This window comes from Ursus arctos, unplaced genomic scaffold (assembly GCF_023065955.2).
Source record: "Ursus arctos isolate Adak ecotype North America unplaced genomic scaffold, UrsArc2.0 scaffold_7, whole genome shotgun sequence".
NCBI lineage: Eukaryota > Metazoa > Chordata > Mammalia > Carnivora > Ursidae > Ursus > Ursus arctos.
Window position 1 is genome coordinate 34,288,533 of NW_026623089.1, and position 10,846 is coordinate 34,299,378.

At 42.7% G+C, this 10,846-nt stretch overlaps 1 long non-coding RNA gene across 1 annotated transcript; it reads left to right on the top strand.

Moving 5' to 3' along the window:
• The first annotated feature begins 203 nt into the window (after window positions 1–203).
• Window positions 204–3,700, top strand: LOC123000193 (uncharacterized). Its single transcript, XR_006408018.2, has 3 exons — window positions 204–256; window positions 878–1,207; window positions 3,306–3,700. It is a non-coding gene; the product is annotated as an uncharacterized LOC123000193 (long non-coding RNA).
• Window positions 3,701–10,846: the final 7,146 nt, after the last annotated feature.

Genomic DNA, 10,846 nt, shown 5'->3' on the forward strand with positions numbered 1-10,846 from the left:
GGTTTCCAGATTTCTCTCTTGGACCTAGAAAGTGATTATAGGCCCTCAGAAGCTCGGAGGTCAAGGCTGATGGGCCCACACATAAACTAGGGCAGTTGTGTAATTCAGAGGCCATTTTCATCTCCCCCCTTTTAATAAATCACTCCGAATGCTGCTAAGCTGGGCTCCTGATGGGGCTGTTCAGACTCTCCAAGAATGAGAGGAAGCAGGAAAAGCTGGAGACTGAAGCAGCATTGATCAGGCCCTTCCTGTTCAGGTACTTTATAGACATTCTTGCCAGGGTTAGGTTCCTGTGCCCACCACCCTGCTCCCCTCAGGGTTGTAGCAGGTGGAGTAAACACACATGGCTAAACGGAGATCAGACTATCTACTTGCTGTGTCATTTAGCTCCCAAGTGTGGCCCCTCTTGGGTTTGGAGAACGTGCTGAGATCTTGCCGGACTGCTAGCTGGCACCACACCCTGCTCTCCCTTCTTCTTGGGCCCAGAGCTGGCTCACATTTTTCAGACTCCCTTGCAGTTAGGTGTGGCCACGTACGGCAGACATGAGGTGCGCCTCCAGACACCCCTTCCAGGAAGGGCCTGCTGCCCACGGGCAGGAAATGTAGTCAGTAGATGGTCTTCAGTTGTCAGCTCCTTCAGGGTTGGCTTGAGCTACAGAGAGCCACCTCACCCAGTGTCACACCTTTCCCAGGGCCCGCCTGACTGCCTGAGGCACGACAGAAAGGCCTGGCTATTTTGACCCAGACAGGACAATTCTGACAGACAATATTCGCTCCGGAGCTCCCCACCGGGTTGGCCATTGTGTTGTCAGATTGTGCTGTTATAGCCCAGCTTCTTCCTCTGCCCAGTTCTGCTTCTCCCCTTTTCCTTTCATAGGTACTGTTTTCCAACGACTTCTGTGTACCCCTGAACTTCAATGTCAGCACCTGCTTCTTGAGAATCCAGCCTGCGGCTCTGTGTCACTGAGTTCTCTCCAAAGCAGTGTGAGCAGGCACCGTGGGTGCTATTTGTAGGCCCGGCCCATGAAAATCTTCTGGGCAATCTGCCATGCTTTCTCCTTCAGCCCACTGGATACGGACATCAGTGATGCCCTAGGGGATGGTGGAGCCACAAGATGGAAATGGCCTGGGCATGATGACGGGGACAGCTGGCATGATGACGGGGACAGCTGCCCTGCTGACCTCAGTATCCTCCCAGAACTGCTGAGTGAGTTAGAGACTAACTTCTACTTCACAAAGCCATGAGTCTGGGTCACCTGTTACTCTAGCTGATCTTCGCTGACTTCTCTGTCCTCCGCTCTTACTTCTCCAGATACAAATGGAGGAGCTGGAGAATGGTGGGTCTCATGGGCATGGCCATTGGCTGAGGAGACTGGAAGCTCAGGTGCCCACTGTGGCTAGGCCAGAGATTCCCAGAACACTAGAGAGAAGAACAAGGCCCAGGGCAGCTTTTCTGTGTATAGATCCACACTCCAGTGAAACACGGCCCAGTGAGACCTGGCTCTCCTCAATCAAAAAGCAGCTGCCCTCCCCTGGGGGCAGCAGTCAGAGAGTGGAGAGAAAGCAAGTTCTCATTCTAACACTCCCTGAGCGAGCTGGAGAATCAAAGGCCTTTTGTGTGTGTATTTGTGTGTACGTGTGTGTCTCAGGGTTGGTATGCAGGAAAAGCAGCAGGATTTGCCCAACAATGGAATAATTCCACTGTTTCTGTAATTCATAGATAGCTAAGGAATAAGTGACAGATAGAGGCTAGGTCACAGAGGATAGGTGGAGGGGATAGAGATAGATAGGAGACAGATAATGGATAGATACAGTAGATAGATGATAGTAGGCAGGTAAGTAGGTAGATAGGTAGGAAATCAAGGTCTAGAGACATTGAGGTATGTCTTCATAGTCCCATAACTAGTATGGAATAGAGGATGATTCAAAGCCAGGTCTAGTCTGACTCAGAGGTGGGACTTAAGACCTGGCTCCATATCCTTTCCTCTGCTGAGGATGGTAAATAGCATGTCTCGTTTGCCCCATACACAGGGTTTCACTTACCTGTAAAACGTTGGTTGCTTTTGTTTTCTTACCTTTAGGATTTATCTACTTGTAGCTTGCGTTTTATCATCTAGTAGTTTTTGTTTGGTTGGTTGAAGATGGGCATTTAAAAGGCTGCATTCTCCAAACTCTTGCATGCTCAAAAATGTTTATTGTGGGACGCCTGGGTGGCTCAGTCAGTTAAGCATTTGACACTTGATCTCAGCTCAGGTCTTGATCTCAGGGCCATGAGTGCAAGCCCTGTGTTGGGCTCCATGCTGGGCATGAAGCCTAGTTTAAAAAAAAATGTTTTTTGCTTTTTGTTCAAAGAACAACTTGGATGTCTACACAATTTCTTAGTAACACTCTTTCAGAACTTTTTAAAAATACTTTTTAAAAAATATTTTATTTATCTATTTGAGAGAGAGGGAGACAGGGAGGGCACAAGCAATGGGAGGGGCAGAGGGAGAGGGAGAAGTGGACTCCCGGCTGAGTGGGGAGCCCGATGTGGGGCTCCATCTCAGGACCCTGGGATCATGACCTGAACAGAAGTCAGACACTTAACCGACTGAGGCACCCAGGTGCCCCTCAGAACTCTTGTTATGGCTTTCTGACAAGTCTGCATGCTGTTTGGAAGGATTATGGCATATTTGAAGGAGAAGCATAAGTGCCAAGGTTGATTAAATTGGGTTGAACAATGGAAAGCCTCCAATCTGCTGCTGTGTTTTGACCTCCTGTTGTGGGCAACAGAGAGCCACTGAAGGTTTCTGAACAATGTGGTGGTGGTAGCTTGGGTGTAGATGGATTTGGGAAGAAAGAGGCCACAGAAAGACCAGATTGGAGCTCGCAGTTGAGTAGGTGGTCAAGGCCTGGACCAGTAAACATGCACTGAGCCAGAACTGACAGGGCTTGGCAACTGCTTGAACGAGGGAGCCCTGAGGAGCCCAGGGAGGGGGTGTCGTTTTTAGAACCAGAGAAAGAAGGTGGAGGAGGAAGAGAGATGAAAGACAATGGGAGGGTGAGAGGAGAAGGGGAGGATCTGAGATCTAAGAGGCCACATTTTGGAGGAGCTGTCAGGACCCCGAGGGGAGCAGTTGGGCCACAGCTGAGATTTGGAAGCAGAGTTCAGAGGAGAGTTAGGGTGAGGGAGAGAGCAGAACAGGAAGGAGCCCCCAGGTGCGATGACTATGTCCAGTACAGTTTCTTTCTCCTTAGCCATGTTTCTGGAGGGCGCTGTGAGAACAGCCTCTGACATCTGTCCTGTCAACACTGTTTTCTTCCAGATGGTGATGGCGACAGTGACGGACTTGCAGCCTCTGCTGAGCAGGACAAACGTGGGCTCCGCGGCACACCCCACTACCTGCAACTGCTTCTCCTTTCTAGTGTGGTGTGGTTCCCCCTTTTCCTGATTAACATTTGCTAGAAGTTTATTAATTGTATCAACCTCTTCAAGGGACCTGCTTTTGGGTTAATGCCTCGATGATACTGTTTTTATGGTTTTAAATTTAGTTATTGATGCTTTTATCTCTTTTTCTTTGTTCCCCGCCCCCTCACCAAAATTTTAATTTATTTGTTGAATTAATGAATTTATCTTTTGTCGATAAAAATATTTAGGTTGTAAGTTTCCCCACAAATACTCTTCGCCTGTATTCCCGGTGATCAGACATACGGTGTCTCACTATCATGGTTTCCTAAGGCATTATTATAGACAAAATATCTTCCTCGATCCAGAGGAAGTTATTATTCTGTATTATATTTAAAAATTCCAAGAATATTTGTCTTTTTTTTGGAAGACAAAAGGGAGGCAAATAAAGAAATCATCTAAGGTTACACAGCCAGTAAGTGTCAGGTTTAGGATGAGAGCATAGATTGACTGACTCCTGGGCCAATCAATGAGAAAATATTTTGTCTACACCTAGCAGTACAGTTTAAGCTTAGGAGTTTCTGGAAAGCCTCACTAGTTTGGGGAAGCATTTGAAATGGGAAATCATGATGTTTAGAGTCACACAGACATGAGTTCAAATTCTGCCTTGGTTCCTGTGTGGGCCTTGGGCAAAAGTTTAGACTTCTCGGAGTTTTAATTTTCTTATCAATTTTATACTGTTGTTGTAAAGATTAAATGAAATGTGAAATGGTGTACATAAAATGGCTCATACACCATAGATGTTCAATAAATATGGATCTTTTTCTGTAGATGCTTAGAGTATTGGGTACCTGGTTTAAAATATTAAGAGTTTTTTCTTTATTACGAAGAAATTAAAAACACACAAGCAAAAAGACAAAAGTAAAATCATGCATAATCCCAGTGATAACTACTATTAACAAAGTGCAATATAGTCTTTCAGAACATACACACACATATATACATTTATGTACACACACAGTCACACACAGTCACACACACACACATTCACAAATATACATACATACATAACCAAAATTTGGTTTATACCACAGAACTATTTTGCAACCATTTTGTTTCCCTTTCACAGTTAATGTACGATGACTGCCACTGCTTACTGATTTTGTTTCGTTTGGTGAATGAGCCACTTGGTAATTGGAGGCAGGCAAGCTCAGGTTCCGTGTAGTTTGGAGTGGAAAGGTAGGCTCAGGCTGATGGGAACATGGTGGTAGGTGGGGGTTAAGAAGGTGTTTCCTCAAGGCTGACACACTGGAGTCTTGACAGCCAGGGTGCAAACTGGTTTGTGTGAGTCAGGACAATAGGCTACAATTAACAACGAACTACTTACCCAAGCAGGGCTAAGTAGTTCTCTGGTTCATTCCACGGACTGCATGACTGCTTCACCTGCCCAGTCAAGTCAACAAGTCAGATAGGATTTTATCTGAGTTTACTGACCCAACACTGTGCTAGGTGCTAGGTGGGGACACAGGAAATAACTTCTGTTCTCAAGCTGCTGATATGCATATAGTGAATCACACACCAGTTTGAAAACACGAAGCACCACCTGAGAAATGAAGACAGTAGGATGGTGTGAAAAAGAGTGCGATTTGCCCCCCAGCTACCTTTTTTGTTTGGGGGTAGTAATGGTTCAGGGCAAGGTTTGGCAGGGGAGAGAGAGTTCTAGACTGGGAGGCTCTGGAGGGCAGGAGACGTGAGCTGATTTGGGGTAGAGCTGAGGGAGGAGTTGGTTGGTGGGAGAGGAGCAGGAAGAGGACCATTAGAGAAGCATTAGGCTGAGCAGGGATGGGACTGAGTAGGCGTGTTCAATAAAGGAGCTATCCTCTTGGAAGTTGTGTTGGGGAGAATGCAAAGTAGAAGTGGAACCCATGTTAGGCTCGGGATTTGGAAGATGGTCAGGTCAGCACTAGATATATCTTAGACACTTGATAGCAAGGCATGTGAGAAGAACGAAATTTTATAAAGATTAACTGAGGAGCCTTAGGATAAATGGGGAAGAGTGAGTCTACAGTCAGGGGGGCCAGTTAGCTATCAAAGGTTGAGTGTCTAAACCAAGGAGGAGGCTGTATGAACAGAGTAGAAAGAGGGGTCAAACAAGAGAAACATCATAAAGGTGAAGATTGCTGATAGGAGGCTGAAGAGGAGGAAAAGTTAAAATGAGACCACCATTTACAAGTCAAGTCAATCAGGAGAGTAAGACTGCCAGTGACAGAGACGAGTCAGGAAGGCGTATTGAGAGGTGGCCTATGTGCAAGTGGAAACACAGCACAAGACTGAGCTCCTTGAGAAATCCTACTGAAATAATTCTAGATTTTTCCTATTGTGATTTGCATGTGTGTGTGGGTGGGTGTGGGTATGTGTACATATGGAAAAAGCCAGGTTGTGTTGCTGGAAAACCCAGCAGCTAAACTCAATGGGATTAATGCTCCTACTGTCTGTCCACCCGTGGGTTCAGTTGTAATATCTAAATGGCATGAAAACGTTGAGTTGTATAATTGCTATGAAAATCCTTGCTATAATACACATTTTAATGCTTCATAAGTATTCAGAATCACATCTGCTTCTTATGTTTGTAAAGAATAAACAAGTGGTGTATAGCGTTAACCTTCAGCCTCTAGCTGACATAATAGTCACTCAATAAAAAAGTGTTGAATTAATAGGGCACCTGAGTGGCTCAGTCGGGTAAAGTGTCTGATATTGATCTCAGCTCAGGTCTTGATCTTGGGGTCGTGAGTTCAAGCCCTGTGTTGGCCTCCACGCTGAGTAGGGAGCCTACTTAAAAAAAAAAAAGTATTAACAAATTAATAAGCCTCGATGCAAATAATCTACAGGAAACAATATATGTCAAAGTTTCACAAATTGGATGGGGTAAGAAGAACCAAGGGGCATGTTTGTATAGGCTGAGTTGAAATGGAAGAGGCCATTGACTACAATAGAATTTTATAAATTTTGGGAACATATCTACAAAAATCTTAAAATATAAATGTCCAAAATTGAAAGCAAGGGAAATTATCAGTTATAGGAAATGAGGAAGAAATGAAAAGCTGAAAACAGTAAGCAGGATTAGGTGACTCATGGGGGTGATGAGACCTGTAAGGGATTTCAGTGCACATGGGTTCAGCAGACATGCCTCAGGCCTATTCAAGGTGCGCAGTCAAAACTGATCCAACTTCATAAAGCCTAGAGTTTAAAAGGGTTGCTATGGGGAGACCTGAGCGGCTCAGTCAGCTAAGTGTCTGCCTTCCGCTCAGGCCCTGACCCAGGGTCTTGGGATCAAGTCCCACATCAGGCTACTTGCTCAGCAGGGAGTCTGCTTCTCCCTCTGCCTGTCACTCCCCCTGCTTGTGCTCTCTCTCTCTCTCTCTGTCAGAATAAATAAATAAAATCTTTTAAAAAAAGGTTGCTATGTCTATGAAAAGGGGATAGAAAAATTCTACTCATAAACCCACTACAGGTAAGGGGGTCCACATTTTCACAAGTGGAAAAGGAAACCTAGTCCAAGAAGTTAATAGAAAAATTTGTGTGGGAAACCTGGAGGGCCTTGGCTGAGAACAACGTGGAACTACTCTGCTAGGGCACTCGCACGATTCAGGACCTGAAAGTAAACAGAAAATGCAAAAATACAAAATCACAAATCACACAAGGATACAAATCACTATGAGATCCAGTACATGAAGAAATACAAGAATTAGGGGCAGCTGGCTGGTCTGGTTGATGGAGCATGCAACTCTTGGTCTGGGGGTTGTGGGTTTGAGGCCCACGTTGGGTATAGAGATTACTTAAAAATTAAATCTTTATAGGGTGACTGGGTGGCTCAGTCAGTGAAGCATCTGCCTTCAGCTCAGGTCGTGATCGCGGGGTCTTGGGATCGAGTCCTGCATTAGGCTCACTGCTCAGTGGGGAGCCTGCTTCTTCCTCTGCCTCTCTCTCTCTTTCTGTCTGTCATGAATATATAAACTAAATCTTATAAAAAATTAAATCTTTATTAAAGAAGAGAGAAATACAAGAATTAGTACTTCAAGAACTGAAGAGTAGAACCATTTAAAAGAGAGTATCAAACAAGTATGCTGAAAATTATTTAAAAAATTAAACCATATGAAGGAAAGAACAGTATGAAAAAAGGACAGGGGAGCTTGAAAAGGAACCAAAAGAATCTCTAGAAATAAAAAAATAGAGCCATTGAAAATTTAAAAAAAAATCAGTGTGTTGGTTAAACAACAGATCAGGCACTCAGAGAGATGGAATGGTTGAGTGAGATGTTCCAATATATGTCTAACAGGAGAGGTCAGAGAGAACAGGGAAGAAGCGTAATTCAAAGAGGAAATGGCTGACACATTTTCTAGAATTGAATGATACAAATCCATAGATTCAAGAGACATAATGAATTCTAAGTGGGATAAAAAAATATACAATATATATCGTCTTTGATGTCCAGTAGTGTCATGAGAAAATATTAAAAGTAGAGAAAAAGATTATCTACCAAGGAGTGGTAATTAGGCTGACAGCTAACTTCATACGAACAATGAAACCTAAAGATAGTGGATTAATATATTCAAAGACCTTAGACAAAAATAACCACCAACATAAAAATGTGTGCTTAATAAAGCTATCTTTCATGAACAAAAGTGAAAGTCATTTTCAGATGAATGAAAAAAGAATTTACTACCAACAAACATTAAAGGAGCTTCTAGTAATTGTAATTTAGGAGGAAGAAAACTGATCCCAGAGGTAAATGTGAGGAACAATAGATGAGGGAATGGTGTGCAAGGAAATTATAAATATGTGGTTAAATCTAAACAAACATCAACTATATCATGTTTTATTGTATGGACTACATTAAAATTTAAAAAATCATATTATGAAAGTTAGGCCTCATACTAGAAGATCTCTGCAATGCATGAACTATAATAATAATAATAATAATAATAACAGTCATAATACTAAACATATGATTATGGCTCAGGCATAAATATAAGTACTTATTTACACACATATATACGTTAAATAGGTTTAAAAGTAAGTACATATTTTTGTGTATATATTAACTAGATATATACAATATACTTATAAGCTTATTTAACTTCATATTACATATATTTAAGATATACATATATGCATAAGTATATGCAGACACACACACTTACGTATGCTTATACACAGGCTTATTTAACAACTCTATGAGCTATGTATTATTATTTTCTTTATTTTACAGAGGTGAACTGAGAGTAAACTGAGGTGAAGAGATGTTATTTGTCGAAAGTCACATAGTCACTGGCAGATTAACAAAGGATCAGAATTGAGAATAAAGAAATAACTCCTGAAAACCAACGAGGGAAAAGATAGAAAAAAAAAATAGGCCAGCATATTGAACTAGCCATTCGCAGAAGAAATATGAACGGCCTGTAAACGTACAAAGATGTGCTCAGCAATGGTGGAAATGTAAGAAACACACTGGTAAGCTAAAATCAAGTGTTAAGGAGAATGTGGAGAAATGACAACTCTTAGAATGTGGTGGAAATTAATACTGGTACCACCACTCTGGAGAGTGATCGGACAATAGCATCTGTGTTTTGGCCTGTGATTCTGGCCATTCCACGTCGGGGCTTATGATCTAGGGAGACTGCGCAGGTCCGCTCAGTCTGGGAGAGGGCACTCTTCGTGGCCCGGTTCACCCTGGCGAAAACACCTAAATGTTAGTCTGTGAAGGAGAGATCTACAAACTGTGGTGTTTATACATTTAGTAGGGTTCCGTTCTGCAACTAAAACGGGTGAATTATATCTAAACATAGAATCGTGGATAAACCTGGAAAAGACAATATTGACTGTAGACAGTTGGGTTCAGATAGTAGAGTATATTAGGTATGCGACTGTGGCAATGCTGTCTAGTGTTTATAGGCGGGCACGTGGGTGAGAGGGATATAAGACAGTGCTGGAAGGGTTCACGGCCGCCGAAGCTTAATGGAGAAAGGAAAGAATGTATTGGGATTGGAGAAGGGCACAAAAAGGGGCTGTTCATAGCAGCATTGTCCACAATAGCTAAATTGTGGAAGGAGCCAAGATGCCCTTCAACAGATGACTGGATTAAGAAGATGTGGTCCATATATACAGCGGAATATTACTCAGCCATCAGAAAGAACGATTACACAACATTTGCAGCAACATGGACAGGACTGGAGATTATGCCAAGTGAAATAAGTCAAGCAGAGAAAGACAATTATCATATGGTTTCACTCATTTATGGAACATAAGAAATAGGAAGATCGGTAGGAGAAGGAAGGAAAGAATGAAGGGGGGTAAACAGAAGGGGGAATGAACCACGAGAGACTATGGACTCTGGGAAACAAACTGAGGGCTTCAGAGGGGAGGGGGGGTGGGGGACTGGGATAGGCCAGTGATGGGCATTAAGGAGGGCACGTATTGCATGGAGCACCGGTGTTATACGCAAACAATGAATCATGGAACACTACATCAAAAACTAAGGATGTACTTTATGATGACTAACATAATAAAAAATTATTATTAAAAACAAAGGGGCTTCAACTCCACCTGTAATTTTTTATTTTTAAATAAAGTTGGGCAAATGTTAACATTTGTTGGATCTGAGTGTGGGGACATGGTTTTACTATATTAATTTCTGAAATTTTTCTCTGTATTTGAAATGTTTCATTAAAAATAAACTCCCCATTTATGAGTTTTAAAATTATGCCATTTACACATCTGTAAAATAGTATTAGAAACCCTTGCCCAGAGGATGTGGAGAAAGGGGAACCCTCTTACACTGTTGGTGGGAATGCAAGCTGGTGCGGCCACTCTGGAAAACAGTATGGAGGTTCCTCGAAAAGATGAAAATAGAGCTACCCTAATGACCCAGTGATTGCACTAGTGTGTATTTACCCCAAAGATACAGATGTAGTGATCTGAAGGGGCATCTGCACCCCAATGTTTATAGCAGCAATGTCCACAATAGCCAAACTATGGAAAGAACTCAGAAGTCCACTGACAGATGAATAAAGAAGAGGTGAGATACACACACACACACACACACACACACACACACACACACACTGGAATACTACTCGGCCATCAAAAAAATGAAATCTTGCCATTTGCAATGACGTGGATAGAACTAGAGGTATTATTAATGCTAAGCAAAATAAGTCAATCACAGAAAGACAATTATCATATAATCTCACTCATGTGGAATTTAAGAAACAAAGCAGAGGATCATAGGGGAAGGGAGGGAAAAATAAAACAAGACAAAATCAGAGAGGCAGACAAACTGTAAGAGACTCTTAATCAACTGAGGGTTGCTGGAGGGGAGAGAGGTGGGGGAATGGGATGATGGACGTTAAAGAGGGCACGTAATGTAATGAGCACTGGGTATTATATAAGACCGATGAATCA